Source organism: Panthera uncia (assembly GCF_023721935.1).
Source record: "Panthera uncia isolate 11264 chromosome A1 unlocalized genomic scaffold, Puncia_PCG_1.0 HiC_scaffold_16, whole genome shotgun sequence".
NCBI classification, from domain to species: Eukaryota; Metazoa; Chordata; class Mammalia; order Carnivora; family Felidae; genus Panthera; species Panthera uncia.
Window position 1 is genome coordinate 16,978,773 of NW_026057576.1, and position 14,240 is coordinate 16,993,012.

Genomic DNA, 14,240 nt, shown 5'->3' on the forward strand with positions numbered 1-14,240 from the left:
AAAAAAAAAAAGAAAAGAAAAGAAAAAAGAATACCATTTTCACACTTCCATATTCTGCCAGGGAGCAATTCTCATCTGGAAACTGGTGCAATATACCAACTCTAATGTAACAAAATGAAAAAATGCTGATGGGGCAAGGTTCTGGAAAATCTGTCTATATACCTAATTATTTTCATAGCTAGCATTCCTCAATAATAAGTAAAATAAAAATAAAGGGCAGGGGCACCTGGGTGGCTCACTGGTTAAGCATTTGACTCTTGATCTCAGCTCAGGTCCTGATCTCATGGTTCCTGAGATCACGTCCCGTGTCAGGCTCTGTGCTGACAGCACGGAACCTGCTTCGGATTCTCTCTCTCCTTCTCTCTCTACCCCTCCCCCCCAAAATAAATAAATAAACTTAAAAAATACAAATAAAGGGCAATGAATTAAAGATTGTATTCTCTGGATAACTGGCAATCCCAAGGCATAAACATTTCTTTCACATTCCAATGTTCTAAAAATACTCCAAAGATCAAAATGACCAATGCCCTTTAAAAGATACCATTCACTTAGGGGAAATTAAAAAAAAAAAAAAAAAAAAAAAAAAAAAACTATCCAGAAACAAGTATGCCATCCAGCTCGTCCCATGTCCAAGAAGATAAACCAAGAAAGAAAACATAGGGGAGAAGCCATTAAACTAGACTATAATATAGCCCATCGTAGAGTAATAAAGTGTTCTTTTAAGAAAGTATCCAGTTTATGTCAAAAACAGTATCATTTCTAACTACTCCGGTCAAAAATAAAGAGTTCCTATTTGTTTTGGGAGATTTTTTGGGTTTTGTTTGTTTTGAGTTTAAGTTTACTGCAAATTACTTATGACAATACAGTTCTTAAAAAGTGCAAACTGAAGCCCCATCTGTAATTGTGGTGTCGTGGTTTTTATACTTGTGTAGCTGTTAAAAGAAGATGAAATGCTGGCACAGCTATCACAGAGAGCAGAGAACAAGCTACTGAATGAGGAGGAAATGTCTGAGGAAAGAGGAGGGAAGTGAAGAGTAGTCTGAAAGGGATTTGGGTGGGAGCAGTGGGGTTTTCTCAGTCTGCATTAATTGGTTTATTTCTGAATGAACATGTGACTATTATAAAAGAACAGTCTGTATAATCTAGTAAAACTCTGTAAATTCCTGGCAGAGTCAATTTGAAAGTATAAGGCTGACAAGGCCTTCTTTTGAAAATCTGAGAACTATTTGCATGAGAATTATCTCTCTGAAGTGAGCAAATTCCAGTCGTGTTGACTCACTGCCTTCACCACCTACATTGGGGCTCCCTGGCCAGTGAGTTCCAGCCCACAGTGTGGGGGATTCCAGGATCAGATCTGCTCAGAGGAGTCATGTGGGGCATAACACAGGAACACAATGAGAAAGCCTGTTGCCAAGTTAAAAAAAAAAAAAAAAAGCCAAAAGGGCATTTTGTTTATATTTTAACTCAATTTTTAAGCAATTCCACCCAAAAATCTATCTGAAACACAAACTTAAACACGGGAAGAGCTTCTGGGAACTTGAGAAACTGAGTAATTTTTACAGCAACTTTATGCCTCTCAGGTTCAAAGTGTCAACGCATGATATTATCTTGTTGGAAAGAGTAAAAAGAAGAGGTCGAAGCCTTCAGATGGAAGTGTTCACCATCTCTTTAAGAGGAAGGAAATTATATTTAGCTGGAGACAGGAACAAAGGAACATCTGACTACTAATTGTCTAGCTCCTCCTTTTCCTTATATTCTATTAAGGCAACCAACTTGTCTTCTTGCTATCCCTCAAGCATCATTTTGAAATGATAAATCCTTAGAAAGCAGAAGCAGTATCGCGATCATTTCCAATATATTTTATCTATTGTGGCATCACTCGTAAAAGCTTTCTGAGAGTCACAGAGTAATAAAGGATGAGGGTTCACTCTGAAGGGCACTGAAGCAAAATTGAAAGCGACCTCTCCTTGGGGAACTTGTCTCAAACCCGGGTTCGAGTCCAACTTCTACCTTTAGCTGGTTGTGTCATCTTGGACAAGGTGTGTAACTTCCTGGGTCTTGATCTCTTTAGCCTCAAAACTGGGGTTTAGAATCACACTCATCTCCCGGAATCCTTGTGAGAAAATGTATGCTAAGCATTTTACAAGGTGCCTTTCACATAATAAGCACTGAATAAATGTTAAGTAGTAGTATTTTTTGGCTAATATCAAAGAACATTTCGATTATTGAAAAGGTCTGGGCATTGACAGCACATGCTTGGTCCCAAATAAAGGTTAGAAAACTCCAAATTTCAGGCACAGAATTAAAGAGGAATACGTACTGGTGTTCTAGATTCCCACATAAAAAAAAAAACATTTTTAGGATAAAAGAATAATTTACATTAAAAAAATTCCCTGTAAGAATCTCAAATTTTATTTTTTTTTAATTTTTTTTTTTAATGTTTATTTATTTTTGAGACAGAGCATGAATGGGGGAGGGTCAGAGAGAGAGGGAGACACAGAATCTGAAACAGGCTCCAGGCTCTGAGCTGTCAGCACAGAGCCCGACGCGGGGCTCGAACTCACGGACCATGAGATCGTGACCTGAGCCGAAGTCAGCCACTTAACTGACTGAGCCACCCAGGCGCCCCAAGAATCTCAAATTTTAAAAGAATAAAGTGACCACAGGAAATTATCGGTGTTATTTTCTATGACACCCAATGTATTATCTGAATGTTAAGTTCTGCATTGTATCCAACAAACTTTCTTGCTCCATATCTCTAAGACTTTAACCACAGGGAAATAGAAAATGAGCACAAAATCCAATCCATAACTTGGATTATCAAGGAAAAGATAAGCAATCTTTTAGAGTAAGGATCAGTAGATGTTTTCCATAAATCTCCAAACAGTAAATATTTTAAGCTTTGTAAGGTCTCTCTCCCTCCTCCCTCCTCCCCCTCTCTTCCTCTTTCAGTTAACTCTTTAAAAATGTAAAAACCATTCTCTGCTCAAAGGCTATTATATAAAAAAACAGGCCTCGGGCCACATTTCTGTTCTGGAGTTCTGGAGCACTGATGGAGCGAGGGACAAGAGGAGAGACCAAATCCTGCAGGCAGCCTGCTTTTGTAAATAAAGTTTTATTGGGACACTATTATGCCATTCATTTACAAATTGCTTACTGGCTATTTTCTGAGCCCAAAAAATATGGAGTGTTTTTTTTTTAAATACTCTGGAGTATTTTTTAAAAAAAAGTTTTAATGTTTATTTATTTTTGAGAAAGACAGAGCCCAAGCAAGGAGGGGCAGAAAGAGGGAGACACAGAATCCAAAGCAGGCTCCAGGCTCTGAGCTGTCAGCACAGACAGAGCCCAAGGAAGACGTGGGGCTCAAACTCCCGAACCGTGAGATCATGACCTGAGCCAAAGTTGGACGCTTAACCGACTGAGCCACCCAGGTGCCCCAGACTTGAATACTTTTAACAGAGAGAGACCCTGGGGGCCCACAAGCCAAATACATTTACTATCTGACCCTTTACAGAAAAATATTTGCCAATCTCTGTCCTGGAGTAATAAGAATGTTTCATCAATATAACTTTTCACGGTTACTTTCCAGTATAGGAAGAACTGGAACAAATGGCCTTAGTTACTTCGTTGAGGCTTTTTTTTCCCCATTGGTAAACACCATAAAAGCCAAAACATACTAAATTTTATATATGAAACTAGTGTTGGGTAGAGAAAACTTCCAGATACCCATTTGTTTCTTTAAATGGGTGGCATATATTTTCATAGCTTTTGTAACAACAGAGAATAGGAAATATTGCCTCCTATGGAATGTTGAGAGAAAGCAATACAAAGCTGAAATAGCCTGTCCAAAGGCCCAGAATAGGATACACAACATAAACTTAGGCAAGAAAAACACCCTCTTGCGGTATATGAGTGTTGGGTGAGATTGCATGGTGTTTAGAAGGCAGTTGCCCAGTTTACTCAGGGCAATGACCTGGTCAGTTCTGAAAATGCTGCTTCATTTTCAATTTGGAAAATACTAGAACAAAGTATAAACCTATGCCAATAGAGCAAAGCACCAGACATACATATGGCCCATATGACTACAAAAATCTAATCCAAATGCAATCATTTCCAAAAGCTACGTTTACCAACTAGCCAGTTTTCTCTTAATTCTGTAAACAGAATATTTTAGCCTAGAAATTAAATTTGGAAAGCACTGTGAAATCATTTTCCTATCTTGCATTTCACTTTCTCCCTGTATGATGCCGTGAAGTCAAAACACCTCGCGGCCCAGCTCAGAAACTCCAAGCTGAGCCTCTTCCTCCTCCCCTCCCACCACTCCCTCCTCTGTCCAGATCAGGTGGCAGCTACCACAACCTCCAGGGAAGGGCTGCTGTTCTGCTGCCCAATGGCAGGCCAGAATCTGAGGAGACTTTATCCAGTGACTTCAATCACGGAATGATAGACAGTTCACCAAACAGAGAGGGTTTTCTGTTGAGCCCTTACCCATTCTCTTCAATCTGAACAGTTAACGGTTTTCATTGGTGCTCAAAACCATTTTCTGTGCTGGTTTTCATTACCGCTTAAAAACTGAAAACCTCAGCAAAATAAAATCCGTGAGAGTAGAGATCATGTCTGTCCTGCTCACCAGTATTTCTAGCCTCTAGCTCAGTGCCGGGCACACAGTAAATATAAATAAAGTAAATATTGCTGGTGGACAGATGGATGGATGAATAGATGGGTGGACGAAAACTATAAACATCAGAATGCTGCTGGTTTTCTTAAGCTAGGCAGTGTTGAATAACTGTCAAACGTGGTGATTTAGGAGTTTATAATTATAGGGAATCTATTACCAGTGAACTGATGTCAACAAGCAGAGTCTAGATGGCTAAGTATTGGAACCCTTCAAATGACTATTCTCATTTCCAAAAGGGAAAAACTTCAGTTTTTGGAAACACTGATCAATAATTTTTTTATTGAAAACCCTAAAAAAAATTGCAGATTTAACTACTAACTAAATGGTCTAAAAGGTTTACTCAAGAGAAAGAAGATTACTGGAAAACAGCACTATGTCACTAAGAATAAACTGTACTAAATTCAGCTCAATTTTAGTTTTGATGAGTTAAAAAAATGCTACAGACATAATGTGTCTCCATTTTTGCAAGGTATTTGACAACTTAATACTCTTAATGGTCAATATGGAAAAGTCTAGAGTGGAGGTCAGGACAATAAAGTAGATTCACATTGAAAAACGATCATTAAAGAGTGCTATTAATTAATTTCTTAATCTTTTTGTATGTGTAGGGGTGCAACTAGAAACAACAGTGAGAGGAAAGCACAAGCTTCAATAATGAAATAATAAAAATGCTGGCAATCAGAAAAGTTGTAAAATGGGTGAAACGACTTGCAGACGGTCTTCGCACTTGTTCAAGTGCACGGTGGCTCTGATTGTCCAGAAGTGGTGACCCAGAATGGCCAGAGATAAATCCACTCTTGGGTGCCTTTCCCTTTAAAATTCTGTAAGTCAATGAAATAGCGGATAGAAGGGGAAGGAGGGCATAATGGAAAACCATATGTGCAGGTCGTGTCTCCAATGTAGCTTTTTTTTTTTAATGTTTACTTTTGAGAGAGAGAGAGAGAGAGACAGAGACAGAGACAGAGCATGAGTGGGGGAGGGACAGAGAGAGAGGGAGACACAGAATCCCAAGTAGGCTCCAGGCTCTGAGCTGTCAGCACAGAGCCCGACGTGGGGCTAGAACTCAGGAACCATGAGATCATGACCTGAGCCGAGGTTGGATGCTTACCTGACTGAGCCACCCAGGTGCCCCACCAATGTAGCTTCTCAAGCTTAATCTTTCTTTACTTCTTTTGTATTTATCACTCCAGCAAAATTAAACTGTGTATAGTTTCCCAAACACATCCTACGATTTCCTGTCTTGGCAGATTCTTCTCTCTTTTTCGGGACGATATCTTTAATATTTTATATTAATTATATTAATATTTTAACTTTATCCCATTATTAAAATTCACCTCATCCTCAAAGGCCCATCGCACGTGCTATCTTTAAACTTTTCTTCATCCCGTCCACCCCCAAAAATATTTTTTACCTTGACCTTTCCTAGAATCTCGTTAACGTCATGTTTGTAAGTCTCACAAAGCATCTTATTTGGCATCTATTATGCTTAGTGGTCTAGGGGCTTCTGTCTGCTTTCTTAACGATCTCATTCATTCTCACAGCTTTACCATCACCAGATACTGACAACTCTTGTCATGATGTCTCCTTCAAGCATGACCTTCACACGCCCAACTGCCTGAGAGACAGTTGCAAGCCTCACTGCGAACTCAATAGTGTTCAAAACCGGAATCACTACTATCCCTCAGCACACCCTTTCTCCCCTGAACCCTTTATTTTAGTTGGTGACACAACCACAGACTTGTTCCCAATATAGCTCCTGATTTAGACCCTCATCTTTTCTCACCCAGACGGGACATTAGTCCCCTAGTGATCCTCTGTCCTGAATCATAGCTCTCTAAATCGACTCTACAGAAAGTGGTCTACCTAAAACACACACGTAACAATACCTTCGCACTGCTTAAGCCAGTCAACGTCTCCACATCACATCAAATTAAAGTCCAAGTTCCCCGAAAGAGCCTGAAGCAGGACCTGGTCTGCTGGGCTGTGCTTAGAAGGTGAAACAGCAGAGAGTGAGCGTTACAACCTGAAGGCACTCTGACCCCAAAGCCCTCTCCCACCCAAATTCCATGTCGCCATACCATATTGGCCAGCCCTTCTTCAGGAACAGAACACAGGGAGCCAAAGTTGCCTCAGAATCTAGCAGCAATAAACACAGGCAAATCTTTCTTCATTTTTCATCTCCCATTCCCTGTCATGTTCGTGGAAGGCTTTGGGGACTTGAAGCGAGGAAAACTCATACTTCCGCAATGATTTCTTTTACCTTCCGAACCACAAGATCTAGAGAACTGAAAGCTTACTTCGTCCCTGAGAAGATGTATATAATTTCCAAATATCCAGCAGGATTCATAAAAAACTATGCCAAGGAAAGAAGAGGTAGAGGTGGCCCGTTAGAGGGCAGAATGATAATCAAAAGCTAAGCAGGAAAACAACCTCACAATTTGTTCGTGGCAACCACAGTTTAACCAGATGGAAGCTACGGCAGATATAAGATGGTTTCATCTGAAGTAACAGCAACTGTCAGTCTGGTAACAACAGTGTGCGTGCATGCGTGCGTGTGTGTGTCTGTGTGTTTGTGTGTGTGATGGTGGTGGTGTGGTGGGATTTTCCTTTTGAGTGTTTCAGGCCATAGACTAAAATAAATAAGGCTGTCCCTTGAAGGGAAATGTTCAAAGATGGAAGACCCTATCATTTCTTTTACTCGTGGTTTACATTCTTTATCTTCTCATCCAATCGGATTCAGTAAACAAGAAGCCTCAATTCCCATTGGACAGCCATTTAGCCATTCGATTGAAAACGTAAACCACAAAAAACTGTTTTGGATAGTCCAGATTTTAGCCAAGCTTATTCTTTTCAGGAACTCTCAAGAGATGCCTTCTACTGCAAATAAGGTTGAAGAATCAATGTTTCCGAGTGTATATATAAAAGATTAAGAATAAACACAGTTAAACACAAACCACAAAAGAACGAATGTTACCAAGGATGTGGATAAATGGGAAACTTTGTACAGTACTGGTAGTCATGAAACATAGTGCTGCTGCTATGCAAAGTAGTATGGAGGTTTCTTAAAATATTACAAACAGAATTACCGTATGATCCAGGAGTCCCATTTCTAAGTACATCTCCAAAGGGACTGAAAACAGAATCTCAAAGGCATGTTTGCACTCCCATGTTTATTATATTCACAACAGTCAAGAAGAGGAATCAATCAAAATACCCATCAACAGTTGAATAGGTAAAGAAATCTCAGTATATACACACGAAGGAATAATACCCATTCTTAAAAATGAAGGAAATCCTGCCATGTGCTACAACATGAAAGAACCTTGAGGATATCATGCTAAGTGAAATCAAAAGCCAAATACTTCATGATTCTACTTACATGAGATACGTAGAATAGTTAAAATCATAGAGACAGAAAATAGAATGGTAGTCACCAGAGCCTGGAGAGAGGGGAAAAGGACATCGTTCCATGTGGATGGCGTCCTGGTTTTGCGAGATGAGAAAAGTTCTGAAGATCAGTTACCAAATAAGGGGCATACAGTCAAAACAACTGACCTGTTAAGATGGTAAATTTTACATTATATGTTTTTTAGCACATTAGAGAAATGGGAAGTGGCAATTCCTCATAATTCTAGCACCCTAAGAAATCACTGCTTTCTTTTTCCATTTGCCAATCTATTCTTTGACCCTATAAATAAAGAATAGGAATGCCTAGTTATGTTCATAGTCCACATTCACATCTGTGTCTGGCTTTTTTCTACTTCCCACATTACTACGGGTTATTTTGCAATTTACATGACCGTTGAATTGCGTAGGCTAAGTATGAAATGAAGAATGTAAACACATCCTCAATAATTTTTATATTTATTACATGGTAGAATGATAATATTTTGCATATATCAATTAAATAAAATATAGTATTAAATCAAAAAATATATTGGGGGGAAAATGAACTGGACAAAGATATTATACCACAGAGCAAGGAATTCCTAAGAAGGGTAGTATTTGTATCCTACATAATCAGCCAGCAAAATAGTAAGCTTTCACAGAAACACCTTGAAAGTCACCTAAAGTTGTATACAATTGAATATAAAATAAAACATTGAAGAAACAGAGCAATCTAAAGAGTTCCTCACCTAAGGCTCAGAGCCATGGTCCTCAGAACTTTTTTTTTAACTTTATGTGTACGTCCCAGTCCCTATTGGGAATCAGATGAAAATCTGAGACCTCTTTCCAGCAATATGTGCACATGCACATATGTAAGGCCCAGACATAAATTTATAAATGTGTGAAATAAGAAGCCTTAATTTTGAGGTGTAAGACCTGTGCTTCGTAAACAGTATTATACGGTAACGTGTATCCCTTCTGTTCAAACACTTCTCTCTAAGAAGTAAAAGCTTTATACCTAGTTTTTGTGACTTTGGAAAAGGCAAACCACACTACAGTCCGATTTTCTACAGAGGGTAGCCTCGGCCGCTCGCCCTCCTTCTGTTCACGTCTATAGTATTTTGGCTGTCCTGTGTCACCTCCACCTTTCTGTTCTTCCTGTCCCATCTACTCCCTGGGCTGTGATCGTCACCTTCCGCTTTAAGCCTCAGCTACTGTACAGACTGCCAAACGTTAACCTTGTGAGCTTTCGTGTCTGAGCCATCAAACACTGGTGGAAAAAGCTGTCTTTGCCCTAAATCACAGGATTAGTGGAAGCCGTCAGTCAGCGACCAGTAGTGTCTACTCCTCCACGTCACGTGATCTTTGAGCCATCGGGTCATAAAGGTAGGGCAAGAGGATCAGAATCCGCAGGAAAGTAAGGACTGTTTCTGAGATTAAAGGTAAGGGACACACTCTAATGGCTGGTGATGGCAAACGTCCTAGCTTACACTCTCATAAAAGAAAAACCAACCAGGGTTGAAACTAAGTATACTGTACGCAGACTGCTTTTACCTAACCAAAGCCATGTCTACTGTTTTTGGAGATTTGTAAAAATGAGTGGTATACAATTCTAAATACAATAATATTTGGGGTAGATAGATTTTTGATAGATTTTGTCTTATCAAAATAGAAGAAAATGAACAATAAAGATCCTTTATTTCTTCTTATTACTCCTATATCAATTAAGGGTACAAAACCAAGTAGGTGAAACAAGTTAATTCCTGAAGTAGATTATTTTACAATTTAAATATGAGTTCATATCATAGATCTTAGCCTTTAAGATAGATACCTTTCTCAATGTGTTTTTTATTTTTAAAAAAATTTTTTTAACGTTTATTTATTTTTGAGAGAGAGAGAGACAGAGACAAGAGTGCGAACAGGGGAGGGGCAGAGAGAAAGAGGGAGACACAGAATCCGAAGCAGGCTCCAGACTCTGAGCTGTCAGTACAGAGCCTGATTCGGGGCTTGAACCCATGAGCCATGAGATCATGACCTGAGCTGAAGTCAGAGGCTCAACCGACTGAGCCACCCAGGTGCCCCTTAATGTGTTTAAAACAAAAACGAAAACAAAAACCTGCTCACACAGTTTGTTCTAAGATTAAGAAATACTTAATAAAAATTTAAAAGGCGTTTTAAGAGACCAATGATTATTAAAACAGTTTACATTTGAGAATGAGTATCTGCATCTAAGGAAAAGCAACCACCATCACAAAAGTAGAAAAGTTCCAGGCTTCAAGGTCAGAAATTTATAAGCCTTTGTTTTACATAACCTGTTTCAAAATACTTTTAAATTTACAAGGCTTTATGTTTTTATTTTTTTAATGTTTTTTATATTTATTTTTGAGAGAGAGAGACAGAGCATAAGTAGGGAAGGGACAGAGAGAGAGGGAAACATAGAATCTGAAGCAGGCTCCAGGCTCTGAGCTGTCAGAACAGAGCCCCACACAGGGCTCTTCATGAACCATGAGATCATGACCTGAGCTGAAGTCAGAAGGAAGCTCAACCAACTGAGCCACTCAGGCACCCCACCCCGTGCTTTTTTTTTCTAATTTACAAGTTTTTAAAAATTTTTGTTAATGTTTATTTATTTTTTTTTTAATTTTTTTTTTCAATGTTTTTTATTTATTTTTGGGACAGAGAGAGACAGAGCATGAACGGGGGAGGGGCAGAGAGAGAGGGAGACACAGAATCGGAAACAGGCTCCAGGCTCCGAGCCATCAGCCCAGAGCCCGACGCGGGGCTCAAACTCACGGACCGCGAGATCGTGACCTGGCTGAAGTCGGAGGCTTAACCGACTGCGCCACCCAGGCGCCCCAATGTTTATTTATTTTTGAAGGAGAGAGAGAGAGACAGAGTTGGGGGGGGTGGGTTGCAAAGAGAGAGGGAGACACAGAATCTGAAGCAGGCTCCAGGCTCTGAGCTGTCAGCACAGAACCCGACACGGGGCTCGAACCACAAACTGTGAGATCATGACCTGAGCCAAAGTCAGACACTCAACCGAATGAGCCACCCAGGCGCCCCTTAATTTACAAGTTTCTAAAAGACAGTGTTTCTTTATTCTACTTTGCCCCACAAGAAAGTACTGGAAATAATTTTGAATCTAGTTAATCCTCTCTAATACTAGTATTTATGAGTTGGCTAACAGTTCATCTGTTTTGCAACTTTATAGGAAATACATATAAAATGTAAAAAGGGAAGCTTGGAATAGTTTTCCTCAATTTCCTAATTATTCAAGTCACAGATGTCAAAAACCTACATGGGATCCATGGCACCTTCTCTGATCATCCCTGGGGAAACAGAGATGTCTCTGGACAGAACAGGAACAGCTTTACCAGAACTCTTCTGTGTCACAGAGAGGGAGGCAACATAGCACATGGGGGGTGAGGGGTGGGAAGAACAGTTTGGGGCTCACCTGATTCATGTTTGAATTGCAGCATGGCCACTAATTTGCTCCATGCTCTTGACCTCTCTAAACCTCCGCTTTCCCATCTGTGAAACAGCGCCAGTCCTCCCTTACAGAAATGTGGTAGAGATTGCACATAAGAACGTCCAGCCTATAGTGAGTATATAATAGACATCTATTTTTGTGTGTTTACACCTTGTCCTCCCAGCTCCACTGCAGCGCGAGGTCTAGCGGCCGTATTTAGTTGGAGGATGACAAGCCGAAGTCCCTGGGAACAGAGACCGCTTCGTAAGCAGTGGGAGAAAGGTGCAAGCAGGACGTGGGATGTGGTGCCTCCCTTTATCAGGCGAGGAGGTGGGTCCCACAGATTTTACCTCTACTCCCTCCTCCCTGCTCTGCTTCATCAAACGAAAACCCAATCATGACCACGTATGTGGGTGACCAGAGCTATATTACCTTTCCTGGAAGTAGCAGAGTCCAGAGCATAGATGTGAAGGCAGAAAGGTAACATGTTCATAAACCCCAGATTGTGATCCAGCGAATGCCCACAGAGCAATCGTTTCAGAAGCTGCTCGTATATTTACTTGCATTTCATACTTCAGCATAGGGAAGTGATGATTTTTTCAATGTATTTTTCCCAGTCTCCCAGCACATCATTACCTACATAAATTAAAAACTAGTACAATGAAACTCCACAGAGAGTCATAACATACCATTGTAGTCTTATCTTTGTCCTTCGCTACTAACTCTTTATGCCCAGGGATCCAGAAGCATGAGGTGGCCGGATTTATTTTGAGCCTCACTTTAATTCCAAAATACCCCGTGATATGCCACAAAAGTAGTCAACTGAAGGATGAGAAGCAGCAAAGGGCGCTGGTAGCAATGTGGCATTTCGGAAGTTCAAGTTTGGAGGTGAGGGGGACATGAGGGACAGGTCCAGGGAAGCAGGCGCCTTCCTCTGCTGGTCGGTTCCCTCTGCGGGGCTGCAGTTTCTCCTTGTGGCTCATTTCTAGCCATGGGGCAGCCTAGCGCAGACTGTGGGCAGCTTCTGATCTTCGGATTTACTTTCAGCAGCTGCAGGATAATCTGTGCTGACAAGTCTGATTCGAAATCACCAATTTACTTGTAAATCTGTGCAGACCGCAGAGGGGCCAGCATTTACTTTGCATTCAGGTTTATGCACTGTGCACGGAGCCCTGGAGGAGATCCCTCTTCCTTCCGCTTTATTACAATTCAATTTCACTTGTAAACCAAACCTACCCCAGGGGCTTTTTTTTTTTTTTTTTTTTTTTTTTTTTAATATAATGGTTTATCTTACGTCTTCCTGGGACGAGTGACTCTTTGGCAATCCCATTTTGAACTTGTCTCTACGTCTCCAAAGCTGCAGAGGAAAGAAGCTCATTTTTCACTGCTCTAATTTCTGATCATTTTACCAGAGTTCATACAGACTAGATTCGGGTCAGAGTGATTTACCAGGGCAACGCAGTTAAAGTCAGTAAAACACTAGCGCCGTGGATGAGAATGGACCGCTCAGGTTGGTGGAGTTCGCTGCTTTAAATTTTATGTTAAGAAAACTGGCACGGGCTGACTTCAAAGATGGTAAATTGAGCATTAGTTCAAATCTGTGGTGTGACAGGTACTACTATTAAGCACTTGTTCTTCCTGTTTCATTAGGAATCAAAGAAGCAAAGCTTCCATACTATTAACTAGAAGTGAGAGAATAAAATATGTTTAATTCCCAGGCAAAAACGAGAAAGATGGGAATTCACACCTCTGGCTCCTTTCTGCGTTAGAGCAGGACAGCTTCCTGGTGCAACGACGCGTGGCCACACCTCGGTTTAATGCTCTGGTGTCGCCATCTTGAAACTCCTAATCCCTTTTGAAGGGGCCCCCCATTCTCCTTTTGCACCGGACCCCGCAGATTATGTCACCAGTCCTACACGAGAGGTGTGGACATTATTAATCTGTTATCCTTCCCTCCTTACTAATAGGATTCATCCTTGCGGCGGCTATTTGTTGAGACATACGGTGTGTGCTGAAGATGTGAGGAACTCTAACGAGACAGATCTATGCATTATCCTTGTGGAATCAACAGGATAAAGAGACACCCAGAACCGTGGAAAACTAGTAACATTTAAATAAGAAAAAAATATCTAAGTGCCACACCGACATTTAAAACTTGAGCAAACATCCCACGTGGCAGCTGAAAAGGATCTAGTCCTCAGGTGAACAAACACCCCCGACTCTGCTGCTCCTCTTGGCCTTTTCCTTCCCTCCTCCATGCGACACACTGAGGGACAAAGCAAAGCGCGGCTCCTCCAAGCACAACGCGGTAACACTCGGGGGCCAATGGTGGCTCACAGTTTGGGGAAATCTTTTTACACATTCGAAACGCTAGCATTTTGGAAAAAGGCACGAGTCCTTCCAGATAAAAGTGAAAGGAGAGAATCTCGGTGGGCACACACTCAGGTGTTCTACTTGTCTCAAAAAGAGCCAAGTCCCACCCACCCCGAAGAGCCGTTGTCCCACTAGGTATATTGTGATCATCTACCAGACGGTCTGGCATGGTGGCCCTAATGAATATCACGTTATCCATACTGATTGAGGGCTTATGGGTGTCCTTCTAACAGCCCCGATATTGACGGCTGCGTTTGCTAATATTTGAAATAGAAATGTCTAGTAACACAGAAGCAAGAATGTCCTGGTAGCTGGCCAGGTACGACATGCTCT

At 40.9% G+C, this 14,240-nt stretch overlaps 1 protein-coding gene and 1 long non-coding RNA gene across 3 annotated transcripts in view; both read right to left on the reverse strand.

The window, feature by feature from the left end:
• Window positions 1–10,694, reverse strand: part of LOC125934113 (uncharacterized) — a 144,193-nt gene extending 133,499 nt beyond the window's left edge. Inside the window, exon 1 of the long non-coding RNA XR_007461222.1 lies at window positions 3,392–10,694. This is a non-coding gene — a long non-coding RNA (uncharacterized LOC125934113). The remainder of the gene's footprint in view (window positions 1–3,391) is intronic.
• The window catches only part of LHFPL6 (LHFPL tetraspan subfamily member 6), a 251,687-nt gene that overhangs the window by 213,941 nt on the left and 23,506 nt on the right, over window positions 1–14,240 (reverse strand). The window lies entirely within an intron of this gene.